We start from the raw sequence: 12503 nt of genomic DNA, 5'->3' as shown, positions 1-12503 counted from the left end.
GGGAAAAAAAAAAAAAAAAAAAAAGAATGCAAAATGCTAACAGCCACTCTGGAAACACCAGCATGACAGTTCCTTATAAAGTTAAACATCCTTTTTATGATCCTGCAATCCCACTCCTAGCAATACCCTCCAGAAAGGAAAACTTGTGTTCACACAAAAACCTGTACACGAATGTTTATAACAGCTCTATTCATAATCACCAAGACTGAAAACACTTCAAATCTCCTTCAGTGGGTGGATGTATTAACAAACTGTGGAACGTCCATCTAACGGAACACTACTTAGCAATAAAAAAAGAAGAAATGCTACGGGCGCCTGGGTGGCTCAGTGGGTTAAGCCGCTGCCTTCGACTCAGGTCATGATCTCAGGGTCCTGGTATCCAGTCCCGCATCGGGCTCTCTGCTCAGCAGGGAGCCTGCTTCCCCCTCTCTCTCTGCCTGCCTCTCTGCCTACTTGTGATCTCTGTCTGTTAAATAAACAAATAGAATCTTTAAAAAAAAAAAAAAAAGAAGAAGAAGAAGAAGAAATGCTTGATACATGCAACAGCTTGGAGGAATCCTAAAGGAATCCTAAAGGCACTCCTAAAACCTGAGTGAGAGAAGTCAGCATCAAAAGATTACATATTGTATGATTCCACTTACATGGCATCTGGAAAAGTTTAGTAATTGCCAAAGGTCAGGGGTAAGGGATGGATATGAAAGTATAAGCTTGGGGGGGGGGTGTAGAACTGTTCTATGCCCTGATTGTCGTGGTGACAGCATTAATCTAAAATTCATAGAACTGCACACCCCTTAAAAAGACAATTTTACCGTATAATTTTAAAAGTAAAATTTAAAAGAAGAGAAGAGCAATCAGATTTTAACACAGCCAGTCCGGTGATTATCAGCTACTACTGCTCTATAAACATAAAGCACTCTATCCAAACAGCTAAGTTCTTAGAAAATAAGATAATGCTGAGTATCATAATTAAAAAGCTTACAGCAACGCTTTGCATAAATACTCTTTTCTAAATGCCGTTTTCCCCAAATTTAATTTTAAAAAAAAAAAAAGATTTCCAACCAATGCAGTCTAATAAATTAGAAAAGGTACGTAAGTACAGGTACGACTGTGTTTATAACACTGAAAAGCTTGTTAGGTTCGATGAAATCACCTAGACAACGTTAGGAGTTATATAAAGCCTAAAGAAACGACCCTTTCAGACTCTTTAATGCGCTCGCACACACCCTCAAGTTCTTACGTCTGGGAGCTCCTCGGCTCCTCTGTTCTCCGAGTTAAGTAATTCTGTGGCAGCCAGTGTCAATGAAATAGTGCAGTCTGGCTCATTCATATTCTAGCAGTCTGAGCAAGAAACTAGGGAAGGGTGGGGCCGCGGGTAAGGAGGGGGCCCCGCCGCAGGAAGGAGCGGGTTCTAAAAGCCAGGGCAGAGCCTGAGACCCCGCCTCGGATCAAGCAGAACCCGGCACTTGACGCCCCTTGCTGGTGACGGCCCCGGCCTGGGTCGCCCCCTCCCCATGTGGGCGCTGGGAGAAGGCGAGAAGCTGGGTGCTCGGCCAAGCTGGAGGCCAGCGCCTCGCCCCCGCTGCGTCTCGCTCCTTCCCGCTCAAGGGGCAATGCCAGGGACGCACACCCTGGGAGCCCGGGCCGCGGGGCGCTGAGAGCGGAGGCCGGGCAGGTACTGCCGCCCACCTCCTCCCGCGGGAACTTGGGCACGGCGCTCTGCGGCTGGGGAGCGGGCGCTCAGCGGCCGGGGCCGGGGGGATGGGAGCCCGGGCCTAGAGGCCCCTGCCCCCCACATCCCCCACAGTCCCCGGGGTACGGCACATCCCGGGACCCCAGGGAGAAGCGGGTCCTTCCTCAGCCGAGCCGGGGGAGCCCTCAGCCGCTGGACAGGGCGAGTGAGAGCAGCGCCGCGGTCCGGAGTGCAAGCCGCTACTCACCGTCCCCCGCCGGCCGCGGACTCGCCGCCCGGCGCGACCGGCTCCTCCTGGTCGCGGCGCAACCGCCGCCGCCGCCGCCGCCGCCGCCGCCGCCACCACCGCCTCCTCCTCCTCCTCCCAGGGCGCCAGCAACCCCAGCGGGGCCGCCCGGCTGGCTCGCGCCCTCCTTCGCTCTCTTAAGAATGACTATGACTTTTTTTTAACGAACTTTATTGGCAGCCGGGGCTCGGAACAAGCGCCTTTGCAGCAACTCCGGCAGGGTTGGAGGGGCGCCGGAGACTCGACTCCCCTCATCTGTGGACCCGCCGCTCTGCGGAGCATGCGCTGGGCTTGGTCTGCGCATGCTCCGCGCGGACCGGGTCCCCCCGCCCCGCTCCACCCCTGTTCTGGCTGGTGCCCCGCAGGGCGGCTCCTTCGCGTTCCCGATCCCTCCCGGGACCCGGCGGCAGTAGGGAGACGGGCGGCGGGCGGGAGCGACCAGATCGTGGACCCTAGTTAAAAAACTGACAGACGAAGGTCCGCCTAAGTTTCGCCTACTAAGTGACCAGACTTTTAGAGTACCCAAAGGACCTGCTCCGCCTTGGACGCACACCTCATTTTCTTCACCTGATGACATCCAAGGGGTAGAGTGAGCGAAAAGTGCTGAGCAAAACCGAGGACGCACTCACAGTCAACACCTTGCGACTGAACAAAGTAGATGTCTTAGATGGTTAACAATTCAGAGAACCAAACCAACAACTCAAAGGTCCCCCCAAAAGCAATCTAAACTTTGCTTGAGTTGTTTTTTTATTTCAAAATACAATAGAAAAGGGAATAAAGGAAGACACCAAGTGTTGGAAAAATACTCCCAAGTGAAGTAGGAAATGGGGTTTGGAGCCTATGGCTAGGAAAGAATTATGTGCAAAAGGGTGGTTTTATTAAAGCTTGGGCACAGGAGTGGGCAGAAGAGCTACACTGGGATCATGAGGAGTGACCCATTATGTACTTTCAAGTTGGGAGGGGGTTAGGGGTAGTAAGTCTCCAAGGAATTTGGGAAGCAAGATTTTTAGGACCTTGAGGGGGTTAGCAGTTGTTAGGAAAATGTCATTTATTACCATCTAATAAAACTTCAGTCATCATGAGACCCTTCAGTTGTATATCAGTGGGCTACATGGTTGAAGGATGGTTGTCAACATGTATCTTGGGGGATAAAGGTGAAAGATCCCCCGGGGCTCCAAGCACCCCGGAATGGACCCCTTCTCAGGAGGAGACCCCCGGACCCAAAAACCAAGCCGAGTCCACTGATCAGATGCAAACAGCACGAGGTTTATTGAGTTGACACAGGTACCTGCGGGCGATCAAGTCTTAGGAAGACTCGCGCGCCAGCCCTTTGTTCAGGGCCTTTTTATGGGGTTTGGGGAAGCGAAAGCATACGTACAGAAGCAGAAACATAGTTACAAGGTTCTTATTGGCTGGTTTGAATGTAAGGCATACTCGGTGTTTGTAGATTGGCTTTGAAGGACCCCGGCACGCGAAGAGAAAGGTGGGGAGGGGGAGTGAGGAGGGGGAGTTGGACCTTATTACTCAGCAGAGAAACATCCTGCCTACGTGACTAGGCCCACGTACCTAGGCGACCCCCCTTGCCTACATGACTATGCACATAAAGTATCCTGTTGAAACAGGAGACCAGTATCACCCCCTAAAAGCCAAGTGGTTACAGAAAGGCAAGGGAGTGGTTAAACAATTAACTGGGGGAGGGGTCTAACAGGGGAAGGGCGAGTGATTACAGAAAAGCCAAGAAGCAGTTAGTTAATCAATGGCTGGGGGGGGTGTCTATATGCGGAGTCTTTCATTCCCCCCTTTTTCTTTATCATGGATAGAATCTTATATCCATTCGCTCTGGTCCTGTACCAGGTCAGTTTGGGATCCGGTCTGTCGAATTAGCTGATATTGCTGTGTCACCAGTGGTTTTGCAGCCCCAATAGCGACAATAAAAGTGGGATGTCCCACTACAGTAGGTCCACTCTCTGGGTCTGTGAAACCCGGGGCATAAGTGTTCTTAACATACTTTGTTGACTTCAGTCCCCATAGCTTCCCCAAGGATTTAACCCGAGTCACCCCGGGGGGGATGGTTGTGAAGGCGGTCAAAGTAATTTTCTACATCCTAATTGGCTGGAGTTCCCATTGCTAGCTTGCAGATGTTAGGGTGTACTAGCTGCAGGGCTTGCAGATGGGCTTGAGGAACTGAGTTATGTGTCTTTGGAAATTGGGCTATTGATAAGGTAACTTCTTTGTTGTAAATCTCAAGGACATTTGCAAACAAAGGGAGACTCCTGCCTTACAAGACTGTGATCTCTGCAATATAAACATTTGTTCTTTTTTTCAGGGCAGTCAGGGGTGCCTGTGAAATGTCATACATATTATCAAGGGGAGGGGTGGAGAGGGGGTGCAAGGCGCTAGCCCCTGCTCCCTCTTCAGCCAGCCTCCTGAACAATTTTGACCCTTAAATCTTTAAGGTGGTTGAAGGTGGAAGGTCTTATCTTCTGTAACTTCTTCCTGCTGAATAGGGGCGTAGAGCTGTCCCTACCTACTCAGGTCAACATTGATCAGTGGAGGAATGTATAGGGGAGTTACAAAAGGCGGAGGCAGCTGAATCCAGTGCTGACAGTGAAAAAGTATCTTTGCGCATGGTAAGGATCATCTGTCGTGGTGAAGTCATTGCAGCGATGGAGTCTCGGCACCAAGTAGAGAAACAGCGAACAAAGCAACATATTAAGGCTAATAAGGCAATAAGAATGAGAAGCCCAAAAAGGAGATTTGGCTACAGTCCTCCTCCAAACCAGTAAGCTAACCAATTGCTGAGAGAGAGAGAAGGATCTTGTAGAGCTTTAATCTGGGCATTCATATCCTTTATTAATCCTGTGACATTTTTGTGATAGTCTGGGATGTACACACAACATTCTGTCTTGAGAATTACATATATGCCACATGACATCCTCTAGTCACAAAGATGGAACAAAAATGGATGCTAAGTGATTATACCATTTAAAAAAAATAGATCGCATCCATCTTTGTTTTAAGTTGGGGAGACTAGCTGGAGTTGTAATGGTTTTAGTAATGCGCCCATGAATCCAGGCAAATCCTAAGGTACAGCGACCTATCCACCCTGGAGGAAGCCAGGGCCACAGGTTTGTTTCACATATCCACTGGGTTCCATTTGGAGCTGGCCATCTAATGCCAGGTCGCCTTGCCCAGTCAGTAGCAAACCAGTCAGTAGCCTGGAGTACTGTTACTTGGGAACACATTTCTAGTGATAGCCATCCTAGATATCGTGTGTTATTTGCCCAAATATCACTCGTATGATTTCTTTGTTCCCAGCATAAAACTGCCTTCTGACTGAGCCGTTCAATCGTGGGTGTAAGCCACAGATATGCATCCCAGATTTGATATACACCATCCTTAGTAAGTTAAGGAGGGTTTTGTAACTTAGGCCCATATTTGATTGGGGAGTTATGGCTTGACAGCAATCCCCTTTTTTTTTCCAAATTGCTCCATGGGCATGTAGTACCAGGAAGGCATATTTGGAGTCAGTGTTAATGTTTATTCTTAGGCTTTGGCAATTGCAAAGTGCTAGTGAACACTACAGTATACCTAGCTTTTCTTATTCTTTTTATGAAAACTACTGTTATCAGAAAACCAAGTGTCATTCCTATTTTTAACAGGGGCATCTTAAATCTGGCCAAATAGAGTAAGCAAGATCAATAACCTCTGAACAGTTTTGCTCTATAGAGAAAGAAGAACAGTGGTCAGGTTCAGGCATACAGGTAACTAGGTTTAAACTTTGACAAGTTTTAAGTATTATTTCTGGCATATCTGTAAGTATAGCCCAGTATTTAATAAGTCGGCCTCCATCATCTATTAGTGGCCTTTGGCTTCTAAGACAAATCTGGGCCTGATGTAAAGTCATCACTGTCAGGGACTGTCCCATCGTGAGCTTTGAGGCTCTTTTATGAGGGCTGTTCTAGGTTTCACTAAAGCATCTATTTGCAATTGCACCTCAACAGAGGTGGCCTCTAGGATAAATATGACTAAGGGATGAAACCAATAAGAAGACCTTTGAGTGGTCCAGCCTTAACAATATCCTGATTACAGAGGATCGCTGGCAAGTGAGAAAACTTGTCAAGAGATAAGGGGAGTTCCCCATGCATCATCCGATCTAATCATAAAGAAAGTGGGGTCATCCATTATCTCTATAAGTCCATAGTTAATCCTATGGAGTGCAATAGGCTGGCCTTTAGGCGATTTCATTATCCCAGCCACAAACAAGGTGTTAGTTAAGTTATACAATTATAGGGGAATCAATCCCATTTTCCAGTTGTTTAATCATGTGCCGTGGGGTCTTGTTAATATACCCACAAGATAATAAGATTGATTAAAGAAGCTATTGTGTAACTTCTCCGAAGTTTACCTCAAATTGTTTAGCTTAGGTAAACAAACATTTAAAGACAATCGAATCTAGAATTTAATATCCATAAAGGTGTGTTATTAAAATATAATTTTTCTCTCTAAGATAACCCTCATTTACAGAGATAGCCAAATCAGGACTAAGTCACTTGTGAAACAAGTCCAGTTTTAACAAACTTGGCCCATTATTTACATAAGCTCAGCAAGAACAGTTGAGTGTGATCATATAGATCTTTTAGAATCTGCTTTGCTGGAACTTCTTATAAGGAATCTCTAGGTTGAACTTCTAGTAGCCTCTCCAGGCCAGAAGCCAAGCCACATACTTGCCATCAGGCATGCCTGCAATACCTGTCGATTTGGGCATATGCCTCTTCATGAGATTCTGCACCTACCAAGGAGTGACATTCTTTACTCACCTGGTGAGGCTGCTGGGAACTCTGTAAACAAGGTATCAGGCCAATAGTCCCAAGGGGCTTTATGGCTCCAGGTTTCATAAAGTCAACCTTAGTTCCTTTAAACTGTCTGGTCATATCCGAGTCTTTTCAAATATGACATTCCAGTCAAAGCCTTGGTAAAATAACCAGTTTCCAATGCTGTCCTGTTACAAGGAGAACAGATTCTTATTGAACTTATGCAAATGACTGATTGCCATGGAAGAAAGAATACTTACTGAGACCTTTTGGTTTCAGAGGGTTCAGATAGAGAGAAAAGTTGAATGCCTTGAGCACTTTTACATCTCTGTGAGTTATAGATAACTTAAGAAAAAGTATCCCAAGTCTGGAAGAGCAAACATTAGAGAAGCTGCAATGTCTAAAACAAGACAAAACATTAAGAGACATAACACTATAATCTTGTAGTCCATTTAGTCCCATGTTATTAAATCTGGTGAATGCACCTTTAGTTAGTTCTGGAAATTTTTACCCATTTCAGTTTTAGGATTTTCAAGTATATCAAATATCTGTATTTGTCCTGGAAGTCCTTTATATGAATCTCCTTTAAGATAAAACTCATTTTACAAGAGAATTAAAACAATTACAAATGACAAAACTCGGAATGGATATGGTTAGAGCTGATGAGACAAGAGTTTACAATTTAGCTGACAAGGAAATCAGGTTACTTCTGTGACACATAACATTTCTGTAATTATAATATCAAGCGATGATCTTTTAAAACATTTAAAACTTTAGGAAATGTATAGAATCTCTAGAATAATTATAGCATTTTCCCAAATGTAACCCAAGGTTTATCATTGGTTTAAATCTTGTCAACAATTGCTAAAATCTTAGAAAGTTTTAAAGCACATGCCTAAATATAATTAGGGATGTTAAACACGTGATAAAACAAAACATAGAGACTGGGTTTTCTGGGCTGGCAAAGAGAAAACCATTTACATTCTCTTATCTGATCAATTAATCTAAGAAAACTTTGTCCTTTTAAACAAAGAAAATCAGCTTTTTTTTTTTTTTTTTTTATACCAGTGTCTTTTCCCTTTTTAATTTTATTTTTAAGTGTGCAGTCTTAAGATAGGAGTTTTCTGGGTTTTTCTCCCATCATGAATGATGTCGCAGACAAGGGAGGGGGATCTTTCCCCTGCTGTCCTGCTCGCATTCCCCACAGGAACTTAGGAGCGTTTTAGCTAAGGCCTGTCCAAATAAACCCCAGACCAGGCTACTCCGTGGAGTAGATGACCGTTCTGCCATATGACGCCCTGCGAGACTCAGGGTGCAGCCCACTCAGACTCCGTAGCCGAAGCAGTGAAGCCGTACAGACAGATTTACACAGTCAGGCACTCTTCAGATTCAAACAGGTTGGATACCCTCCCTTTTGGGTATCTCTGGCTAATGGGAGGTGATCAATCTCCCTTTTTACTCTTTACAGATTAGAGTGAATTTCTATGGTTACAGGCAATGGAGGATGGCAACCGGGTGTTTTCGCAGTCTCTCAAGGTTGGGCTGCTTCCTTAATCTCTCAAGGCCAAATGGCCCTTATACTTTACTTGGAAGTATAATTTATGTGGAGGCAGGTCAGGAGAGTATTAAATCACCTTGGAGGTTGTTTTTCTTCCTTTTTAGTCTGTCCTGACCATATCTAAAATTCCTTTTCTGAAGATTTCCCTTCACAAACCTTTTACATCTTTCCTTTGCATTCAGGTTTTGTCCCAAGCCATTTTCTTTCAAACAACCATTTTATTGAGGACAAAATTACCTTCCCTAACCTTCAACAAAATGTATTCCCATTCCTTAAATCTTTTTTACATATCACCTACTTTTTTATAGAGTTTTCCTTATTTTCATCAGTTTTAGTTACACTAAGCAGAACTTTGTATTCTTAGAAACACCTTTAGTTATTAGCCATTTGTGAACTGTTATAACAGAATTTTTCAGGTGGCAAATTTATGAATCAGTTAAGTGGAAAACAAGTTTACCAGCAGATTTAAATACTTTTCTACATCCAGTAATTAACGACTTAGCCTTTTATCCTGTTTGGTTAAGATATAGATGTCCACAATTCAATTCCGTTTGTCATCCAAGCAAAACTTTAAAACTTTCAGGTTACCAAAGACTTTGAAAGCTACTTCAGCAATTACCCATTAGAACTTTGAGACAGACAATTAACCATCAGTTTAGTCATCTCTTTGCTAACAAATTTTAACAAATAACATGAGCTTATTTGACCTTCAGTAAACTTCGAAGTTTCACATTTACTGCTGATAACTTAAAAGACACATCTTATCTTAGTTAAACCAACAAACTTAACTTCATTCCAATACTGATTTACAGTTCACCTGGACCCACTCCATTTCAAATGTTTACCTGAGAAACAAGTGGGAAGATCTGGAGTGGGGTGTTAGGTCCAGGGGGTGCTCTTCTTGCTCGTTGACAGTGGAGAGAGAAGGAGCCGTGGTGCATGATCGAGAGGCTAGTCATGCAGGCTGCACGCACATTGGTACAGAAATACGATAAGGGGGAAACAGAAGAAACAAAGTGCTGCCAGGAGGCAGAGAAAAGATTCCCGGTTTTAGAGCTCATAAGCCCCAACAGAGGAGCAGATGCCATGCTTTCCCACCAGCAAGGGGGGAGGGGTTAAGCAGTCCAAGTCGGGCCAGAGAACACAGGGAAACTTCCCCGAAACAAAGAGAGTTTCGGCAGCTGCTCGGGAATATTCCTTATGGTCTCTGTCTCGAGTTAGACCAACCCGTTGGTTCCAGTTATAGCCATTAACATGGGAAGTGAGTGAGGGAGAAACCCCCACATCTATTAGGAGAAACTCAGAATCTCTCCAGTGACCTAAAGTGAGACTTAAGGGGGTGGTAAGTGTTTGCCCCATTTTAGAGTCAAAGAAAACACCAAGGACAATAAGTAAGACACACAAAACAGTTAACAAGAAGGACGCTGCGCGATTTCGGTACAAAACCGAAAGCAAAAACTCAAGCGGAGATCCTGGGGGTCCGGATTCCCCCTCTCCAACCAAGGCCACGTATCTCTCTGATACAGGCTGAGCTCCAAATGCCCCGCTGCACCGGGGCCCAAATGTCCCGAAGGACTCAAATGTCCCGCCCGGGAGGACTACAAACGCCTCTGGAACGTCTTCCAGGGCTGCGAGGGAGAAGTCCGAGCCCGTCAGCTCCTTCTGGCCCCCGCCAAATACAAATGGATCCGATCGAACCCCAAACCAAACGCATGCGCAAATACTCAAATGTCCCGTCCGGCGGGACTACAAACGCCTCTGGAACGTCTTCCAGGGCTGCGAGGGAGAAGTCCGAGCCCGTCAGCTCCTTCTGGCCCTCGCCAAATACAAATGGATCCGATCGAACCCCAAACCAAACGCATGCGCAAATTCACAAGTAACAGGTTCAGACGCAGCCACAGACGCAACGAACAGACACAACGAATAAAGTGCTGGCCAGCTTACCTCCTGACAGTGGGTCGGTGGTCCTTGGGTGGGGGGTCTCGTATCCCGGACGAGCCCCCAAATGAAAGATCCCCCGGGGCTCCAAGCACCCCGGAATGGACCCCTTCTCAGGAGGAGACCCCCGGACCCAAAAACCAAGCCGAGTCCACTGATCAGATGCAAACAGCACGAGGTTTATTGAGTTGACACAGGTACCTGCGGGCGATCAAGTCTTAGGAAGACTCGCGCGCCAGCCCTTTGTTCAGGGCCTTTTTATGGGGTTTGGGGAAGCGAAAGCATACGTACAGAAGCAGAAACATAGTTACAAGGTTCTTATTGGCTGGTTTGAATGTAAGGCATACTCGGTGTTTGTAGATTGGCTTTGAAGGACCCCGGCACGCGAAGAGAAAGGTGGGGAGGGGGAGTGAGGAGGGGGAGTTGGACCTTATTACTCAGCAGAGAAACATCCTGCCTACGTGACTAGGCCCACGTACCTAGGCGACCCCCCTTGCCTACATGACTATGCACATAAAGTATCCTGTTGAAACAGGAGACCAGTATCACCCCCTAAAAGCCAAGTGGTTACAGAAAGGCAAGGGAGTGGTTAAACAATTAACTGGGGGAGGGGTCTAACAGGGGAAGGGCGAGTGATTACAGAAAAGCCAAGAAGCAGTTAGTTAATCAATGGCTGGGGGGGGTGTCTATATGCGGAGTCTTTCAAGGTAAAGGAAGTGTCCAAAGGAATCTTTATATATTAAAGTAGACTTACAGGATCCTGGCAGGGAGGGGAGGTCAGGACAATGTTAAGCTAAGATGGCCTTTTGCCCTGAGCAAAGCATTAACATAAAGGCAACTGAGTTCCTAGTGGAACCTCACTTTGCCTGTCTCAAGGACTTGTCAGTGGGTTCTAAGTAGTAAGGAAATTTAATTTTTTCTTTTGCCTTTGTTTCCCACACCACAAGGATGTGGAGAAACTGAATTCATCTACTCTGCTTCTGGAATGTAAGCTAGAACAACTCTTTTAAAAATCAGTTTGGGGGACGCCTGGGTGGCTCAGTTGGTTAAGTAGCTGCCTTCGGCTCAGGTCATGATCCCAGGGTCCTGGGATCGAGTCCCACATCAGGCTCCTTGCTCGGCAGGGAGCCTGCTTCTCCCTCTGACTCTGCCTGCCTCTCTGTCTGCCTGTGCTCACTCGCTCTCTCCCTCTGTCTCTGACAAATAAATAAATAAAATCTTTAAAAAAAAAAATCAGTTTGGTTCTGGGGCACCTGGGTGGCTCAGTGGGGTTAAAGCCTCTGCCTCTTCGGCTCTGGTCATGATCCCATGATCCCAGGATCCTGGGATGGAGTCCTGCATAGGACTCTGCTCAGCAGGGAGCTTGCTTCCTCCTCTCTCTCTGCCTGCCTCTCTGCCTACTTGTGATCTCTGTCTGTCAAATAAATAAATAAAATCTTAAAAAAAAAAAATCAGTTTGGTTCTATCTACCAAAGTAGCCTACCCTGTGACCCAACAAGCAGTTTCACCTCTACAAATCCAGCCAGGAGAAATGAGGACTTAACGGTGCATCAACGAACAGGAATGTTCACAGCCGCATTTTTTTTTAACAGCTCCCAAATGAAAATAACCAAAAGACCATAAACAACAGAATAAATTAATAAATTCAGTGTTCATATAATGGAATACTATGCAACAATGAGAAGACTGACCTAAAACAACCAACATGAAATGGCTTAACTGCGGAAATGTAAATTTGAGCATAGAAAGTAAGGTCCAGGGCACCTGAGTGGCTTAGTTGGTCGAGGAGCCTGCTCACAATTTTGGCTCAGTTCTCAGTCTCGGGGTCCTGGGATCAGGTTCTGAGAACACTGGGGAGTCTGCTTCAGGATACTCTCTCCCTCTCCCTCTGCCCCTCTTCCCTGCAGATAGCAGGCATGCTTGCACTCTCCAAAATAAATCAAAGAAAGGAAGGAAGGATGAAGGAAGGAGGAAAAAGAAAGGAAGGAGGAAGGAAGGAAGAGAGAGAGAGAAAATAAGGCTCACAAAGTACCTACTAAGTCCATTTCAGCACAAAAACAGGAAAAGTTATCTGCTAAAATTTGGGATAATGGTTACGTTGGCAGAAAAGGAATAGTGACTGGGTGAGGGAGGCCAAGGTGTTAGTAAGGCTCTTTCTGTTGATCTTGGCCCTGGTTACACATGTGTGCTCATTTGTGAAAATTCACCAAACTGTAC

General features: G+C 45.8%; 1 protein-coding gene across 3 annotated transcripts in view; it reads right to left on the bottom strand.

Moving 5' to 3' along the window:
* RAB23 (RAB23, member RAS oncogene family) overlaps positions 1 to 12503 on the bottom strand; it is a 63018-nt gene that overhangs the window by 44070 nt on the left and 6445 nt on the right. Inside the window, exon 1 of one of the 3 annotated variants that reach the window (XM_044253548.1) lies at positions 1938 to 2001. The exons of the other annotated variants lie outside the window; for them this stretch is intronic. The gene's annotated coding sequence lies outside the window, so the exon portion shown is untranslated. Of the gene's footprint in view, positions 1 to 1937; positions 2002 to 12503 lie in introns of those variants that run through there. 3 annotated transcript variants of the gene reach the window in all.

Source organism: Neovison vison, chromosome 1 (genome assembly GCF_020171115.1).
Source record: "Neovison vison isolate M4711 chromosome 1, ASM_NN_V1, whole genome shotgun sequence".
Lineage (NCBI taxonomy): Eukaryota > Metazoa > Chordata > Mammalia > Carnivora > Mustelidae > Neogale > Neogale vison.
This window is presented reverse-complemented; position numbering and strand designations above follow the sequence as displayed.